The sequence below is a fragment of the Oncorhynchus mykiss genome, chromosome 19, assembly GCF_013265735.2.
Source record: "Oncorhynchus mykiss isolate Arlee chromosome 19, USDA_OmykA_1.1, whole genome shotgun sequence".
In the NCBI taxonomy this organism is placed as follows: domain Eukaryota; kingdom Metazoa; phylum Chordata; class Actinopteri; order Salmoniformes; family Salmonidae; genus Oncorhynchus; species Oncorhynchus mykiss.
Genome location: NC_048583.1, coordinates 40,596,896 through 40,616,157, shown reverse-complemented (window position 1 = coordinate 40,616,157; position 19,262 = coordinate 40,596,896).

The window sequence follows — 19,262 nt, the reverse complement described above, 5'->3', positions numbered from 1 at the left end:
TGTGTGGGTTGCTGAGTCTACATAATGAGATTATTATGGATAAGAGCGATAATATTTTTATTTGTCAAAAGGCAGTCCTGCAACGATCATCATGTCACCAGGATGAGACCCTCAATTTTTATTGGAAATGCGCATCAAGCTCATCACCATGCACTTCACCCTCCTGTGAAGTTTATCATAATTTATTTCATCTGTAGCCTAATAAACTGCATGATTTCCCGAGTCATAGTGGGAAGACCACACACATAATCGCGTGACTCTCAAGTTTACTTGTATGATGGTTATTATATAAATATTTGCACATTAAGGCGTTTCCACCACAATTTCTCGCAAAATAATTTTTACCATCACAAAAGATCCCACCATGTCGAGAAAACAAACTCTGTCGGCATTTATACAATTTTACCGAAATTACCTGTTTGCATCACAACTGTCGTTATTTATATATGTGTATGTAGATATATTTTATATATATATATATATATATATATATATATATGTGTATATATATATGTGTGTGTGTGTGTGTGTGTGTGTGTGTGTGTGTGTGTGTGTGTGTGTGTGTGTGTGTGTGTGTGTGTGTGTGTGTGTGTGTGTGTGTGTGTGTGTGTGTGTGTGTGTGTGTGTGTGTGTGTGTGTGTGGTATGACTTTGCTCATACAAACTGTGGATGGGAACGTGGTTGGTGTGCAAAATAGGTTTAATTCTTTATATTTCGCTAGGAATTTTTGACAGGTTTTGAATGAACTTTTAAAAATTAAGTTATAAAGCAATGAAGTCCACATTACAATATAAAATACTGAGAACAAGGACTCCACTTTTTGGTGAATGACTGATCAACTATTTTTAAATTGGTTATTCTAAGATTTCATAAGTTAAATGAAACTTTACGTTTTGTAAATCATAGGCCATAATTAGGGAATATGTGTAGGTGAATAATTTCAGTAGGCTGTATCAATGTTGTGTGAATGAGATATTGATATGTTTAATATTACAACATTAGCCTAATTACAACGTGATGTATAGCCTACTTTTATTTGAACTTCTATGAAATAAAAGGAAGACTTTTAAAGCTTTGTTTAGCGTATAACTGTTCAGGGGGACTAAGTCTACAAGCTATACAAACCCAGGATATTTTAAACCGAATTTTCAAAACAGTACTTTTAACGAAACAAAAGAGAAGTTGATTGCAGACGGTCAAAATGAAACTGATTATAGAATTGTATTAAGACTTGTATAAGCTTAAACAATGTGTTCCCTCGTGAAATTAGCCTAATTATGCACAGCGGACTGGAGCCGAGTTAACAATAATTAAAACAATAGCTAGAGTTCCATCCAATTGAAGACAGATTTTCATGGGAATATTATCAAATAAAAACATTATGCTCATTTTCCCACAGAGGGGTGTTTCCATCAAACTGATTTGGTGTTGATAAAATTCTATGCGTGATGATGTAGTACACATTTAAAGAGAGAGATAGATACATTGTATTTGTCAAACGGCAGCCAAGCATCAATCATCATGTCACCTGAATAAGACCCTCGATATTTATTGGAAATGCCCATCACCATGCACTTCACCAACGTGTGAAGTTTATCAGAATTTATTTCATCTGTAGCCTAATAAACTACATGCTTTCCGGAGTCAGAGGGAGGACCGCGCAACATATCGTCACATGATGATATGACGGTTATTATAGCCTATCAATATTTGCTCATAAATGAGTTTCCACCGCCATTTCTTGCATAATACATTTTGCATACGCAAAAAGATCCCACCTTGTCTAGGCATTTTTTGGTCAACATTTGGTTTACCGAAAAATTAGCTGTGTCCATCAGCCCTGTCATTCTTCTTTTTTTATTCGACATGGACTTTATCACATAAAAAGGTTGGATGGAAACCTGGTTAATGGCATACAAATTTATCCCCAATAAAACATTTAAAATGTAGGCCTACTTAACAGTTTATTGCACAGCCAATAGGCCCATTCCTTGCATTGGTTTTCACTACGATTGCACACATTTCATGATGTGGACAAACATGTGGTATATAAAATAGCCAAATTAATGAAATTGAAAGTTCTGTCTTTTGTTTCCAAAATACTTGAGCCTTGTGAAATACTTTTGTTTTCTTCAGTTAACTAGGCCTACACCCCGCGATAGGCCTGTACTGGAAATGTGACTGTATAGGCGAACATTGCTCTTGTGAATGTTCATTCATGGTTTTCAGAGCATGGCAGACTCGAGTATCTTTACATTGTCCGTCAAGAAACTAGGGAGAAAATGCTGTCCTGGGTGGTCCAACTCATTAATACACTCCTTAGTGCTTGATTTACGGCTCGCAGTTCAACTGCTACCAATTAACGTGAAAACAGACAAAAAGAGAATTCTCATGATGGAGGAAGCCAGCTCTAATTTTTACTCTTTCTTATAAAATTTTAAGATTAATCATACACTCGACATAAAGGTAAGACATCATAAATCTTAACAGTTTGGCTGATACGTTAACTTATTATATTTTAGGTTGTGTGATCCCGGAATAGCCTGTTTCATCTTTCTTTTCAAAATGCCGTGGGCCAGTAGAAATTAATATAGCATTTTGCCTATATGCTCACTTTGAAATAGGTGGCTATTGTGTTGGTTATAGGCTGAAATTTATGTAAATCATTTTGTCCTACACTACTAATAAATGTTGGTCCAAAATTTATCCGGCTATTGAATTAATGTACTTAGCCTACTGATGTAAGTCATAGGACCAATTAAATACATGGTTTGATTCTATGGCTAGCTGATTCTAAATTAGGTGGCAAACTTTGAACTATTCTATGTGTTATTCGTGAAATTATTGTAAAAGTAAAACATGACCAAGTAGCCTAACTTCATGCGTTAGCCTATTACTAGCTTGAACTTGAACTGAAAGAGATGAGCCGCTCTGGTTCTCATGTGCACGCCATTGTGAGACGAGATGACCTTGGATCTTTATCCTCCAGCCCTAGTCATGTTTAACTAGGCTACAGTAGACACCGAAAACATTCACAATAACATAATAAACACATGCATGTAGCCTACAATAAATCATCCCAACCAAAATGGCACGTAGGCCTATGTCCATAACATGTAGTCTATATTCCAGTAAACTTTTGATAGGCCTAATTGCACAACATGTGGGAAGACATGTTATGGTTAATTAAAACCTGTGCAGTAAAGAGCACACATCTTGCACTAAACTATCCAATCAAAACGGGTTGGCCTGTCTGTCTGGCAAAAGACACATCATTATTATCCTTGTGTGAATGCTGTTTTGAGTCATTCAATCAGTAAAACCAATTAAAAAATTGATATAAATTCAAATTAAAACAGGCACAGCACTGAAACTAACATGCTACTGCACATGTTTGTTTTATTTAGAACAAGCATGCTTAGGGAGACATGTAGCCTATTCTGACCCTTTTCATAACAATGGGGATGTTCACAATCAGCATTCAAACATTTTCACCATCATCTTTCAAATGTTTTTTCCATCACATAATATGGCTAATATCGTATTAATTTCAGTTGGTAATAGTTGAAAACAGATCACCCTTTTCAGTTATGTCCCTTTGTCTATCATATTTGCAGGTGTGTCCTTTTGTCAGTGTTTTTCAGTTATATGCCAACCATAATTGGGTATTGGAGATAAATGCTAAATGCTGAGAGGAATAGTTAAAAGGGCATTTGTGTAGCAAAGTAAATTTCTGTTAAGGTCATGCACTGTTGCATGGCCCCATGACCTTGTCAAAAGCGATCACCGTAGTAACAGAGTCGGTTATAGCTTTCCTCTTAGCTTAAGACATAATCTCTTTAATTGGTGTCAGAGTTGGGGTCTTAATGGTGAAAGAGTTCCAAAAACACCCACAGACCCACACTCCTGCTTGTTGCCACTTTTAAAAACAAATAAAACAGGCTCTGGTCAATGTGGTGGAACTCGTTAATTCCTTGAGAGTTGTCACCGCAAGCCCTCAAGCAACTCAAGTGTGACCAAGCCCCTGAGACCACTCACAACTGACCTCACAGACTATTAATTCTTACTTTATACACCAGTTGAACCCTAAATTAACTATAGTGTTACAGAGATTAGGGAAATTGACTATAGTTCTTAGGGATTGTATTTGTCTGAAATCCCACTGCGGTTGTGTCGATGAGAGAGACACTTATTAGTAAATACATGTCCTGTAAGAAGTGTGTGTGTGTGTTTATGTGTGTGTGTGTGTGTGTGGAACCATCTACATTTTTGCTTGCTAACTGGGAAAACTGAATTTGTTTGCTGCGTGCCAGTCTCTGACATTAGTTTACGTAAGACAAAATGTGGACACTATCAAAGAAAACAGCTCCATGTGTATGAAAGCAACATAAAGGGTTAAAATAAGCCAGTGGCTCAGAGAAGGGCATAAAAAACGGAATATCGATGTACGGGGGTCAGAAATACTGTTTCCTTTTCCCCATCTCTTTGAAACGCCTCATGCTCTCTTATTGATGTGCAGTGAAGGCAGCTGATAGGACCACATCCCAAAGCAATTAAGTAATTCAATAGCAATCCATATGAGGTGTGAGGAGAAACCTTGAGGAATACAACAACACCTTTGCTCTTTGATGGCTACAAGTGTAATTTAACATGTCATCAGTCATGACAAAACTGTGTGGCTGTACATTGGCGAAAAAGCTGCTGACCCCTTGGAGAGAGTGGAATGGTTGTTTTTTTTTTACAAAATTCTTTCAAGCATAATACAACCCTTTCAAAGAACAATCAAATTGAGGGGTCTTGAAATGTGAGGGTTTTCTCTTTGTTTTTGAACTTTTCCTCCCTTGTACATTCACCTGTGTGTTTATTCACCACCTTTTCCATCCGTTAAGGTGGAGGAGAAAAGGAAGAAAACCAAGTGGATGTGGAATGTGGAAAAGTCCAGTTAATGAAACCAGGAAATTAGAGGATGAAGTGTGCAAATCACCCGTGGTTGTGAATGTGTCCATTGAGGCAGTGTTCTGGTGCTAGCCCGATGCTTCCCCTAATGGCCTGTTTATCTGAAGTAGCACAAGGAATTCTACCTCCTCAATACCTCCCAACTCACTACAGGTTTTAGAACCGGATGACAGAGCTGTGTGTGTGTGCACACCCTTTTCCACTCTAAAAACCCAAATTCCAGCATCCTGTCTTCCATCCTGTATTGAACCAGGTCTTCAGATTGATGTTGTTGTCGCTGAACACTTTAAACACAAGAAGGGTTATAGTAAAGAGAGGGTGGGCCTTTGGGCTTTTTTCAATATTTTCCCCCAGTGCCCCCACAGGGTGGGGGAGGGGGGCTTCTTTACAATAATCAGGTGACAAGAGGAAAATAGTGTGGCCTTAACAAGCCCAAATTTAAAAAGAACATCATTTTCATTACGCAGTCAAACACAATTACAAGCAAATGTTTTCTCTGTGGAGCTGGCCCTGCTTTCAGGGGCTTTGTCCCCAGCTCCTTAGTGTATGCAGAGAAAGGCCCCGGTGGTCAATGGGCAGCTGAGTGGCGTGTTCAGCAGAGGCCCACGTCCTTAGCCCCCAGCACAGAATGCGTTTTGTCAGGAGAGCAGCCATACATTCTGAGCAGATTTGTTGAATTAGAGAGCACAGTGGGAGATGGGGAGGACTTGTTGCTAGGTGACTGACAGACAACTGCAGCATGCCAGTTCTCACTGCTTGGCACTTCTTTCTGTTTTCCTTTTTGTTTTGTTTTCTTCCTACCCTCCTCCCACCAATTTACTTGTCTGTCTTCCTCATTGATGAAGTGTTGATAATGAAGGTAAAGAGAGAGTGGCTAAAACATGCAGGAGTTGTACTGTATATACCGAGCACTACTTAGGAACCCAATCATCATCTTTTTAACTATGTAGACACATTGAGAGAGAAAAACCTAAGTGTTGTGAGAAGTGCTTCAGAGATGAGGATGTAGAAGTGAATAGCTTCTTTTTTAATGCGAAGGTGAGTATAGAATCTGACATTAAGTATTAGCTTCATAGAGACACGTTTGCAGCATCAGCAGAAATCTGGTATTTTCCAGAGGCTGGTAAGTCACACACAAGAACATGCTGAATTTCCCTTGACACCCCGCCCCCCCCCAGCCTCCTTCATAGCAGGGCTGCCGCCAGGGAGTATCAGTCCTCTCTCCGCTCTTTATTGTACAAATATTTTTGTTACCAAGGAATGAATCTACACGGCAGTGACATATGTCTTATAAAGTATTCCTTCACTACCTATTCCTACAAACAGTAGACCTAAAGATATGCACAAACGGTTGTCTTTCTCAGTTTTGGTCAGCCATATTAACAAACCTATATACACAAAGAAGCTGTCTCTTTACTCTTCCTAATAGTTAACATTTCCCGTGTAGACACTCTTGCTGTTCCATCCTCTGTGTGCCTGGCTCCAGTACTCTCTGAATCAGCAGTCTGGCCACTCACCTTGTCACCCCCCATTACAGCATGTCAAGCATGGCACCTCCACTGCACTGATAGCCTGCTCAGGGGCCTCTAGGGCGAGGGAGGGAGGGAGACTCCTGAGACAACTCATACACTGTAGCCATCATTGACGTAAGCTTCTGCAGATTGAAACAGCATGTGTACAACAGACTGTTTATTGAAACCTTTGAAGACTGTAGTAGGGTCTGCAGCTTGATCTTTTTATCTCTCACACAAGGAAGTGTGTGTGTGTGTGTGTTTGTGGGTGGTGGTGGTGGTGGTTGGGGGGTCTTCTTGCCCCTGACTGCATGAATTTTAAGGATGGGTCCAAATCACTTTAAAATGCTGACACCACCCATAGTATAGCTTCAGCCTGTTGTGCCAAGGAGCACTGGACCACGATGGAAGGTTATGCTGTTTATTATGTGCATTTGTTAGTTTGGCAGAATAATGTGAATGTTTGTTATGGTGTAATTTTGGTGCTGGTACAGAATTTTCCCAGGTCTCTGTCTGAAAATATAAAACATTGAGAATGTGTATATTTTTTGTAAACACAGTCTATCAACATCACGTATTCATCCTTGGCATGGTGCAGAAATTCAGGGTCACCACAATGTTTTGATTTATCTCTTAGTGTTGCATTTATTTGAAGCTCAGCTTGAAGGTCACAACCGAATAGACCGAAAAACACATTGTGGATATGCTTCTCCACCCTGACTGTCCTCTTCCTCTCCACATCGAAAGCACCTTCCCCTCCTTTGTGCTGCTGGAGGCTGCTGAGATTATCAGGGCACACCTGTGCCCTAAGAAAAATTCCCCTGCTCACTCGAAGCTGTGTATTAAGCGCAAGGCCATGACAGGCAGTGTTTCTAAAAGCATTCGAGGTAGAAAATGGCAATGAGAGAAACTCTCTGGTTCTCAGTTATCCACAAAAGACACAACATTTAAAAAAATACAATTATCTCATCTGACACGCAATTTCTCTGGAATAAACGGCAGGCAACTCATCTGACAGTAACCCTTCTGATTTAAAGGTTCAATGCAGCCATTTTTATCTCAATATCAAATCATGTCTGGGTAACAATTAAGTACCTTACTATAATTGTTTTCAATTGAAATGATGAAAAATAAACAAAAACTGTCTGTGAGTGGTCTGAGTGGGGAGGGAAAAACTGAAAACCAGCTGTTGTATGCAGAGCGGTTTGGAACTCTCTTTCTTTTGGCCTCCAGAACAGCCTCAATTTGTCGGGGCATGGACTCTACAAGGTGTCGAAAGCATTCCCCAGGGATGCTGGCCCATGTTCACTCCAATTGTTCCCACAGTTGTGTCAAGTTGACTGGATATTCCTTGGGTGGTGGACCATTCTTGATACACACGGGAAACTGTTGAGTGTGAAAAACCCAGCAGTATTGCAGTTCTTGACACAAACCGGTGTGCTTGGCACGTACCACCATACCGGCTCAAAGGCACTTAAATCTTTTGTCTTGCGCATTCACCCTCTGAATGGCACACATGGACAATCCATGTCTCAATTGTCTCAAGACTTATAAATACATTTTTTACCTGTCCTCCCCTTCATCTAGACTGATTGAAGTGGATTTAACAAGTGACATCAATAAGGGATCATACGTAGCTTTCACTTGGCCAGTCTGTCATGGAAAGAGCACGTGTTCCTAATGTTTTGTACACTCAGTGTATATGAAACAGGGAAATCCTATTTTGATTGCACTGAGCCTTTAACATTGTGACATAGACTGTCTACATAGTGTATATATATATACATGGTCTGACCTCTCCCTTTGCATTGTGCAGTGAGACAGACACAGTGTGAATATCCTTTGATATCATAACAAGATCCATTCATCTTGATATAATGAGATGGGACACATATGGGCTTAGAGTGAATATAACTCAGGCATCTGTCATGGAGCTTTACTGACCTCATCAGTGTTAACCCTGTCTCATTGTTAAACCAATTAGTCTCTAGTAAGTCAATGGGCACAGCAATACAGGTATGTACTGTATACGTGGGGGGTTTGAAACATTTGTTCTGTGTAAAACAGGGAATGTTTTCTCAAAAAGAACATAACACCCTCCTTATCCCATATCAACTGTCCCCACAACTCTTAATGAATTTAGTATTTTCCACTCTCTCTCTGTAACGGCCGTCGGTGGAAGAAGGTGAGGACCAAAGCGCAGCGTGGTACGTGTTCGTAATTTTATTAATGGAACTGAACACTGATTAACAAAACAACAAACGAGAACAACCGAAACAGCTCCGTCAGGTGCAAAACAGAAAATAACTACCCACAACCCATAGTGGGAAAACAGGCTGCCTAAGTATGGTTCTCAATCAGAGACAACGATTGACAGCTGCCTCTGATTGGGAACCATACCAGGCCAAAACCAGAAATACAAAACTTAGAACAAAACATAGAATGCCCACCCCAACTCACGCCCTGACCAAACTAAAATAGAGATATAAAAAAGGAACTAAGGTCAGGATGTGACACTCTCTGTCTCGTCTTTCTTTCCCTCGCTCAATGGCTGTCATCTTATACCAATATCCTCCATTGAATACTTCATAGATTACATTTATTTCCACATGAAGGGTTGTTCAGAAGAAGAAAAAGTATTTTGTTCTCCTTAAAAAGTGACTCCACATCGAGCTAATTGCATAAAGTAGAGAATATGATTTTGCACTTGAGTTTTTCTTTTTCAGTTCCAATGGATCATCATTTCGGTATGAAAGCAAAGGCTACGTGTAAAAGGGGGTCAAAGCCGATAGGTGTGTATGTGTGTGCAACATAATGTTTTCTGAGAGGACACATACTGAGTTATTTGAGGCATTTTAGGATCACAACAGAGTCATTAAAGGACCAGTGCAGACTACATTGGAACCAGAAGATAGATGTGGAGGGAGAGAGAATACTTCAGCGATATCAAAGCTAGATGATATCTCAGCCCAAATACCAAAACCCAGGGATACGTTCACAGGACAGTGTACACGGAACACTTTATGTTTATTGTTGTGAAACGGTATGGATTTGTACCTTGGAGAAATTAAAATTACATTAATTGTTTTTTGTAATGGTACTACTGGTGCTACTGTAGCAGGATTGAAGTGTGTGTGGTGTAGTTGCATATTCAATCAGTGGTTTCTCAGAATTTTGCCATTGAAAGGAACTGTTAGAGAGGAGAGCAGGAATTATTGATTGGCTCAATTCAAAGCCTGGCTCAAAGCATATGGGCTTGTCTGTTAGCTGATTGGATTAACATCCCCTTTGGCCACCCTGCATACCGCCAAAGGACTAAGATGTACCAGGGAGAGCCTCTCTAAGCTATCAGGGCATTATCACTGCCAAGGATTTTACTTATCTGTCTGTGTGTGTCTGTCTCTGTTGTGGGCTACAGTAATGTACCCCTTGACTTATTCCACATTTTGTAGTGTTACAGCTAGATTTCAAAATTGATTAAATTGTTTTCTTTTTACACGTAATACCTCATAAAGACAAAGTGAAAATGTGTTTTTATAAATGTAAGCAAATGTATTGAAAATTAAATATAGAAATATCTAATTGACATAAATATTTACACCCCTGAGTCAATACTTTGTGGAAGCACCTTTGGCAGTGATTACAGCTGTGAGTCTTTCTGGGTAAATCTCTAAGCACTTTTCACACCTGGATTGTGCAACATTTACCCATTTATTCATTTATCATTGCTAGACAACTATTTTCAGGTCTTACCATGGATTTTCATGTAGATTTAAATCAAAACTGTAACTCTTCCACTCAGGAACATTCACTGTCTTCTTGGTAAGCAACTCCAGTGTAGATTTGGCCTTGTGTTTTAGGTTATTGCCCTGCTGAAAGGTGAATTCATCTCCCATTGTTTGCCTGTGCTTAGCTCTATTCCATTTATTTTTTATCCTGAAAAACTCCCCAGTTCTTAACGATTACCCATAACAAGATGCAGCCACCACTATGCTTGAAAATATGGAGAGTAGTACTCAGTTGGCATATTTTTTCAGTGTTACTTTAGTGCCTTGTTCCAAACAGGATGTGGAATATTTTTATTCGTTACAGGCTTCCTTCTTTTCACTCTGTGAATTAGGTTAGTATTGTGTAGTAAGTACAATGTTGTTGATCCATCCTCAGTTTTCTCCTATCACAGCCATTAAACTCTAATTGTTTTAATGTCACTATTGACCTCATGGTGAAATTCCTGAGAGGTTTCCTTCCTCTCCGGCAACTGAGTTAGGAAGGACTCCTGTATCTTTGTAGTGACTGGGTATATTGATACACCATCCAAAGTGTAATGAATAACTTCACCATGCTCAAAGGTATATTCAAGTATATTTATTTTTACCCACCTTCTTTGCGAGGCATTGGAAAACCTCCATGGTCTTTGTGGTTGAATCTGTTTGAAATTCACTTATCGACAGTTAATTGTATGTGTGGGGTACAGAGATGAGGTAGTCATTCAAAAATCATGTTAAACACTATTATTGCACACAGAGTGAGTCCATGCAACTTATTATGTGACTTGTTAAGCACATTTTTACTCCTGAACTTTTTTTAGACTGACCATAACAAAGGGGTTGAATACTTATTGACTCAACACATTTCAGCTTTTCATTTTAAATGAATTTGTAAAAATATAGAAAAACGAAAATTCAACTTTGACATTATGGGGTAATCCATTTTAAATTCAGGCTGTAACACAAAAAGTGTGGAAAAAGTCAAGGGGTGTGAATATTTTCTGAAAGCACTGTATAATGTTAGCTGAATTTCTATTAAATTGAATGGTAGCATTATGCTTCTGTTGGATCAAGGTTATCTAGTTGGGATGAATTATATTTCAATTCAGTGAAATTAATAAAATAATTGTTCAGGTTCATTTAATCAAGGATTTGTTTTGAATTGACTACAATTTAGATGAAAAAGACTTCAGCCAAGGAAGGTAAACCCATGTGATTCATTTACACTTTGAACATATGCAGCCATGGGCAAGGATTTTTATCATGCATTTTGACGTTATCTTTATTCTCCCTTTTGTACAGTTATCTGGGCATCTGCTGACTTTGGCGTCCCACAGTTTGCTCATTTACATTGACCCTAATCCTGAGAATGTGTATTAAATATGATGATTTAATCTTCTCTGACAGTGTACCCCTCTGCTTGCCCTCCAAACATCCATTTTTAATCAGCATATTAGAAAACTACCTTAAGATGTCACATAACAGTCTGGTCTCATAGCCCTCGCCATTAGCCACAGCAGATGTGCATTAGACTATTTACAGTGGCATTGGGCCTCAGCCGCCGACAGCAATACAATAATCAGAGTGTTTGCTGAATCTGTTAGTGTAATGAGGGGTTATTTTCATTTACACCATCATTGTGTAAACATGTAATGTGATGCTGAAGGGAAAGCGTGTACTTTGCTTATGCGCCCAGTGTTTCCTAGTTATGAGAGTGTAAGGAAAGCCATTTTCATGCTGTAGGATGTTTTTTGCTATGGTTGAGACTGGTTGAGAGAGGATCAATGTGAAGTCGTTTCACTCACTCAGTTGGATACCTCTGCAGTGCCTTGTCCTCCCAGTGCCTTGTCCTCCCAGAGCAGGACTGCTGATGTGAGGCACTGCACTGAGGAGGCTCTGCAGAGATAAATATTTGAATATGTGTAAGGGGCGAAAGGGAGACGACTCACAGCCTGTCAGTTGTGATTCGAGTCATGGCATCAAGCAGGAGACCTGCTCTGTGACACAGGGTGACTCAAGTAGTCACGCGGACACACACACACACACACACACACACACACACACACACACACACAGACCTGTCAGCAAAGCCCTGTCAAACTCATCACCACATCAACCCCCTGGTACTAGTACAGCAGGGTTTGCACAGACAATGATGGGGCATCGGGACAGCTCTGTCTTCCCCTGCCTTCCCTCTACCTAGCAGAGCCCCTCAGCCTAATGAGCTCTGTCAGAATGGCATTTGACATAAGCCATCAATAAAGCACAGTTGACAGACATTAAGAATGTGGACATTCAGGAGATTCCTGGTCTCCTGAAGAGGAAAAACACAACAGCAATGCTGACCTTGTAATCTGTCTGTAATCTGAACACGAGGCCCTCTCTGGATGTTCTGATCTATGGCACAGCTGACAGTTATCCATGTTACATCACTCAGATTGAAATCTGACTTCTGTTCTGCCACACATATTACACAAATGCATTCTCAGAAACGTTATGCCTATGCAATGCATACTTTGGTGATTGCAAGCTAAAACACTGCCTTCTATTGGTTATCACACTGGGAATGCTTTTGTTGCGCAGTGCTGCAACATTCTGCTATATGTTTTTTTGTAGTTTGAAAAAGAACAGTACCAGAGGAAATGTATACACCACCGGTCAAAAGTTTTAAGAATACCTACTCATTCAAGGGTTTTTCTTTATTTTTACTATTTTCTACATAGTTTTGATGTCTTCACTAATATTCTATGAAACAACACATATGGACTCATGTAGTAACCAAAAAAGTGTTAACAATATTTTATATTTGAGATTATTCAAATAGCCACCCTTTGCATTGATGACAGCTTTACACACTCTTGGCATTCTCTCAACCAGTTTCACCTGGAATGCTTTCCCAACAGTCTTGAAGGAGTTCCCACATATGCTGAGCACTTGTTGGCTGCTTTTCCTTCACTGTGGTCCGACTCATCCCAAACCATCTCAATTTGGTTGAGGTCAGGGGATTGTGGAGGCCAGGTCATCTGATGCAGCACTCCATCACTCTCCTTCTTGGTAAGATAGCCCTTACACAGCGTGGAGGTGTGTTGGGTCATTGTCCTGTTGGAAAACAAATGATAGACCCACTAAGCGCAAACCAGATGGGATGGCGTATAGCTGCAGAATGCTGTTGTAGCCATGCTGGTTAAGTGTGCCTTGAATTCTAAATAAATCACAGACATTGTCACCAGCAAAGCATCCCCACACCATAACACCACCTCCATGCTTTACGGTGGGAAATACACGTGTAGATCATCCATTCACCCACACCGCGTCTCACACAGACAAAAAAAAATAAAAAATCTCCAATTTGGTCTCCAGACCAAAGGACAAATTTCCACCGGTCTAATGTCCATTGCTCATGTTTCTTGGCCCAAGCAAGTCTCTCTTTCTTATTGCTGTCCTATAGTAGTGTTTTCTTTGCAGCAATTTTACCATAAAGGCCTGATTCACACAGTCTCCTCTGAACAGCAGATGTTGAGATGTGTCTGTTACTTGAACTCTGTGAAGCATTTATTTGGGCTGCAATTTCTGAGGCTGCTAACCCTAATGAACGCATCCTCTGCAGCAGAGGTAACTCTGGGTCTTCCATTCCTGTGGCGGTCCTCATGAGAGACAGTTTCATCATAGCGCTTGATGGTTTTTGCGTCTGCACTTGAAGAAACTTTAAAAGTTCTTGACATTTTCCGTATTGACTGACCTTCATGTCTTAAAGTAATGATGGACTGTCATTTCCCTTTGCTTATTTGAGCTGTTCTTGCCATAATATGGACTTGGTCTTTTACCAAATAGGGCCATCTTCTGTATACCACCCCTACCTTGTCACAACACAACTGATTGGCTCAAACGCATTAAGAAGGAGAGAAATTCCACAAATGAACTGAAGCTGGTTGAGAGAATGTCAAGAATGTGCAAAGCTGTCATCAAGGCAAAGGGTGGCTATTTGAAGAATCTCAAATATAAAATATATTTTGATTTGTTTAACACTTTTTTGGTTACTACATGATTCCAAATGTGTTATTTCATAGTGTTTATGTCTTCACTATTATTCTACAATGTAGAAAAACCCTTGATTGAGTAGGTGATCTAAAACTTTTGACCGGTAGTGTATTTCAGGGACTTTTCCCTGTAATACTAGAATAGTGGTGTCCAGGAATGTTCAGCATGTTCCAGACAGCTATTCCAAGACATGATCATCATGCTTTACTGTTAAGTAACATATTGGTGTCTGTAAGCTGCTCTCCGTGATATATGTAGCACTGCTTAAGTTGCCTGGTGATGTTGCCCCTGCACTTTATACGCAAAGCCCAAATACCCATTCCTGCTACAGAAGGTAAGGTGGGTGCCTGGTTGTATTACGGTTGATTCTATTGAAGGGCTTACTTCTAAATAGGAAACAGAACAGTGCTATTTTTAAGGAGACTAATCTAAGGGAGCCTCATCATGGAAGTGGTGATGACGGAGTCTCCAGACCGAAGTGTAGCCTAACGATGAGTGTACTGTACTGTTACTCTGAGATCAGCATGAAGTCACTGTGCTACCAGGGACTTGTTATGAATCACCCAGCAGAGCTAATGGACAGACTTCAGGCTCCGTGCAGCTTTGTCCCATTGTCAGTCAGAGCAAGAAGGAAACATGGCAGAATTAATACCCTATTTGGAAGGGCTGGAGGTGTTTCAATCTTATGGTATCACTCCTCAATACTGATGAACTGGCCAGTGAATACACAGATTTTACTGCATTATCGTCCCTCACACAGTTACACTACGTAGACAGCACCATGTATCAAAATACACTAGCTAGTACCCCCGGTTTGGGTGTCTAGAGGTCGTTATTGCCTAAAAGCTAAGGTCTGCAGACAATAAAAGAGCAAAGGCTGTGCGAGAGAGAGAGAGACAACACTGCAGCACCGTGACCTGTGCCCTGACTCGCGCATCATATGGGTCCCTGGCCCCCTCACAATGATGAGTTTTGACTCCTGTCACCATTGGGTGACATCAAGACCCTTTGACATGTACAGGACAGGAGAGACGCTCCCTCTGTCACAAAGGTTCTGCAGGTGACCATCTCTCCTCTGGCTCAGAGGATGAATCTGAACATTCAGTAAAGGTGAAAAACATTGTGCAAAAGGGAAACTCGATCTGATCATTTTACCCATGTCATCACAATGTTCAGTGTGCAAAACATTAAGAACAACTACTTTTTCCATGACATAGACTGACCAGATGAAAGCTATGATCCTTTATTGATTTATCTTGTTAAATCCACTTCAATCAGTGTCAGTGCCAACTTGATACAACTGTTGGAAGCATTGCAGTCAACATGTGCCAGCATTCTTGTGGAACGCTTTTGACACCCTATAGAGTCCAGGGGGGGGGGGGGGGGGGGGGGGGGGGGGGGGGGTTGTACACTCAGTGTATATTAGCAACTTGAAATGCTATGATTAGATTTTGGGGATATTCTTCAAAAGTATTCAACATTTTCGCATGGAAAACAAAACTTTGTGTTTCTGGCTGGTATTTTGGAACAATAGATATATCAGAAAAAATGATTGCTGTTGATACTCCCTTGCTGAACAGCCAGGTTGCTAGCCTCCGACTGTGTTTTTGACATCTGTCAAAGATAGTTGTCTTAAGGGATACCACTGTAGCTATTTGTTCTCCTATACCTCCCATTAACTAAACATAACAAGGTAAAGTACTGTAACACTATACAATAAATATTCTGCTTAACCGTTACACATATTTTCTTCTGATTTATATTTTTAGGATGAATTTTTCTATGAATATATCAGTCATATTTCAAGAATTTCTGTGTAAAGTAATTCCTGCTTGTACTGTATACCCAGTTCATCTACAACTTATTACACCATGGTTATGCATATTCAGCATAATTCCAGAGTAAGTGGTTGAATGTGAACATGTCCACATAGAAGGAAGTGAGAAGGCTTGTGGCAAGAATACTTATCTAAAAAACATACAGTATCAGTCAAAAGTCTGGATATACAGTGCCTTGCGAAAGTATTCGGCCCCCTTGAACTTTGCGACCTTTTGCCACATTTCAGGCTTCAAACATAAAGATATAAAACTGTATTTTTTTGTGAAGAATCAACAACAAGTGGGACACAATCATGAAGTGGAACGACATATATTGGATATTTAGAACTTTTTTAACAAATCAAAAACTGAAAAATTGGGCGTGCAAAATTATTCAGCTCCCTTAAGTTAATACTTTGTAGCGCCACCTTTTGCTGCGATTACAGCTGTAAGTCGCTTGGGGTATGTCTCTATCAGTTTTGCACATCGAGAGACTGACATTTTTTCCCATTCCTCCTTGCAAAACAGCTCGAGCTCAGTGAGGTTGGATGGAGAGCATTTGTGAACAGCAGTTTTCAGTTCTTTCCACAGATTCTTGATTGGATTCAGGTCTGGACTTTGACTTGGCCATTCTAACACCTGGATATGTTTATTTTTGAACCATTCCATTGTAGATTTTGCTTTATGTTTTGGATCATTGTCTTGTTGGAAGACAAATCTCCGTCCCAGTCTCAGGTCTTTTGCAGACTCCATCAGGTTTTCTTCCAGAATGGTCCTGTATTTGGCTCCATCCATCTTCCCATCAATTTTAACCATCTTCCCTGTCCCTGCTGAAGAAAAGCAGGCCCAAACCATGATGCTGCCACCACCATGTTTGACAGTGGGGATGGTGTGTTCAGCTGTGTTGCTTTTACGCCAAACATAACGTTTTGCATTGTTGCCAAAAAGTTCAATTTTGGTTTCATCTGACCAGAGCACCTTCTTCCACATGTTTGGTGTGTCTCCCAGGTGGCGTGTGGCAAACTTTAAACAACACTTTTTATGGATATCTTTAAGAAATGGCTTTCTTCTTGCCATTCTTCCATAAAGGCCAGATTTGTGCCTCTAAAGGACACCAATAAGAAGAAGAGACTTGCTTGGGCCAAGAAACATGAGCAATGGACCGGTGAAAATCTGTCGTTTGGTCTGAGTCCAATTTTTTGATTTTTGGTTCCAACCGCTGTGTCTTTATGAGACGCAGAGTAGGTGAACGGATGATCTCCATGTGTGGTTACCACCGTGAAGCATGGAGGAAGAGGTGTGATGTGTGGGAGTGCTTTGCTGGTGACACTGTCAGTGATTTATTTAGAATTCAAGGCACACTTAACCGGCATGGCTACCACAGCATTCTGCCGCAATACGCCGTCCCATCTGGTTTGCGCTTAGTGGGACTATCATTTATTTTTCAACAGGACACACCTCCAGGCTATGTAAGCGCTATTTGACCAAGAAGGAAAGTGATGGTGCAGCATCAAATAACCTGGCCTCCACAATTACCCAAACTCAACCCAATTGAGATGGTTTGGGATGAGTTGGACCGCAGAGTGAAGGAAAAGCTTTCAGCAAGTGCTCAGCATATGTGGGAACTCCTTCAAGACTGATGGAAAAGCATTCCAGGTGAAGCTGGTTGAGAGAATGCCAAGAGTGTGCAAAGCTGTCATGAATGCAAGGGTGGCTACTTTGAATAATCTCAAATATAAAATACAATGATTCCATATGTGTTATTTCATAGTTTTGATGTCTTCACTATTATTCTATTATTGTAGAAAATAGTAAAAATACAGAAAAACCCTTGAATTAGTAGGTGTATCCAAACTTTTGACTGGTACTGTATATAAAAAAATGTATGGCACCTGTCTTATTCACGCCCATCTCAGCGGAGGCTGCCGGGATGGCATAGTCCAAGAAGAAGCCAGCAGCATACCACCCTGCATCTCGCTGCTGGCTGCCTCTCACTCTAAGCAGGGTTGGTCCTGGTCATCCCCTGGATGGGAGACCAAATGCTGCTGTAAGTGGTGTTGGAGGGCCAGTAGGAGGCACTCCAGGGCAGTGATTGGGGACATTGCCCTGTGTAGGGTGCTATCTTTCGGATGGGATGTTAAACGGGTGTCCTGACTCTATGCGGTCACTAAAGATCCCATGGCACTTATTGTAAGAGTAGGGATGTTAACCCTGGTGTCCTGGCAAAATTACCAATTTGGCCCCCATACAATCATGGCCACCTAATCATCCCCAGCTTCCAGTTGGCTCATTCATCCCCCACCTCTCTCCTGTAACTATTCCCCAGATCATTGCTGTAAATGAGAATGTGTTCTCAGTCAATTTACCTGGTAAAATAAGGGTTTTAAAAAAGAGGGGATTGTGGCTAAGCTGCACAATGCCTGTATCTCTCCAGAATGCGCTCTCTCCCGCCAATTTGTGCACAGTCATTGTTTCATAACTTAATTTGTTTGATTGTTAGTGTCTATCAATTCCCAATTACATATAAACCCATAGTACATTTACCTTTTAATTAATTTCTAATCTACAATATTTGTTTGGCTATAGTCATTTCTGTTAATGCATTCAATATATTATTATTCCAGTCGTTTACCGTTATCATTGTCGGAGTGGACACGTCTCTTGCAGAGTGCACAACCTATGCTACACAGTTTTGGTATATTTCATTCCATTTATAAGTTTTGTCAATTTAGTCATTGTCTTTTGTTTGGAGCACTACTTTCAATGTTGAGTAATGATGCGCACCTGATTATGCATAGAAATAGGCTTATAGGCTACCTGGCCTGCGTGCAAATGTAGGCATATAAATATAGTATAGTATTTCTGATTGGCTTAACACACCACCACTGATGACCTGTGGAGCTTCTCAAAGTAATGTTTTCTTCACCTCAAACTGCAAGCAAAGTCTGTTTTCACATCCATTGAGAATGACAATAGTTCCTCAATGTAGACTATTTGAAAAATATTTCCAGCTCTCTCCCTTTCGATAACCACTCAGCTCAAAGGGGAAAATGCCATGCTCTGATCCAGTGGAAACGTCATAAAATAGATCTACTGATTACTTCTTATCCCTTGTTCAAATAGCCTACAGCTGTGTCTGTCCCGAGTTCAGTGCCGCGAGAAACTGAGGGCCT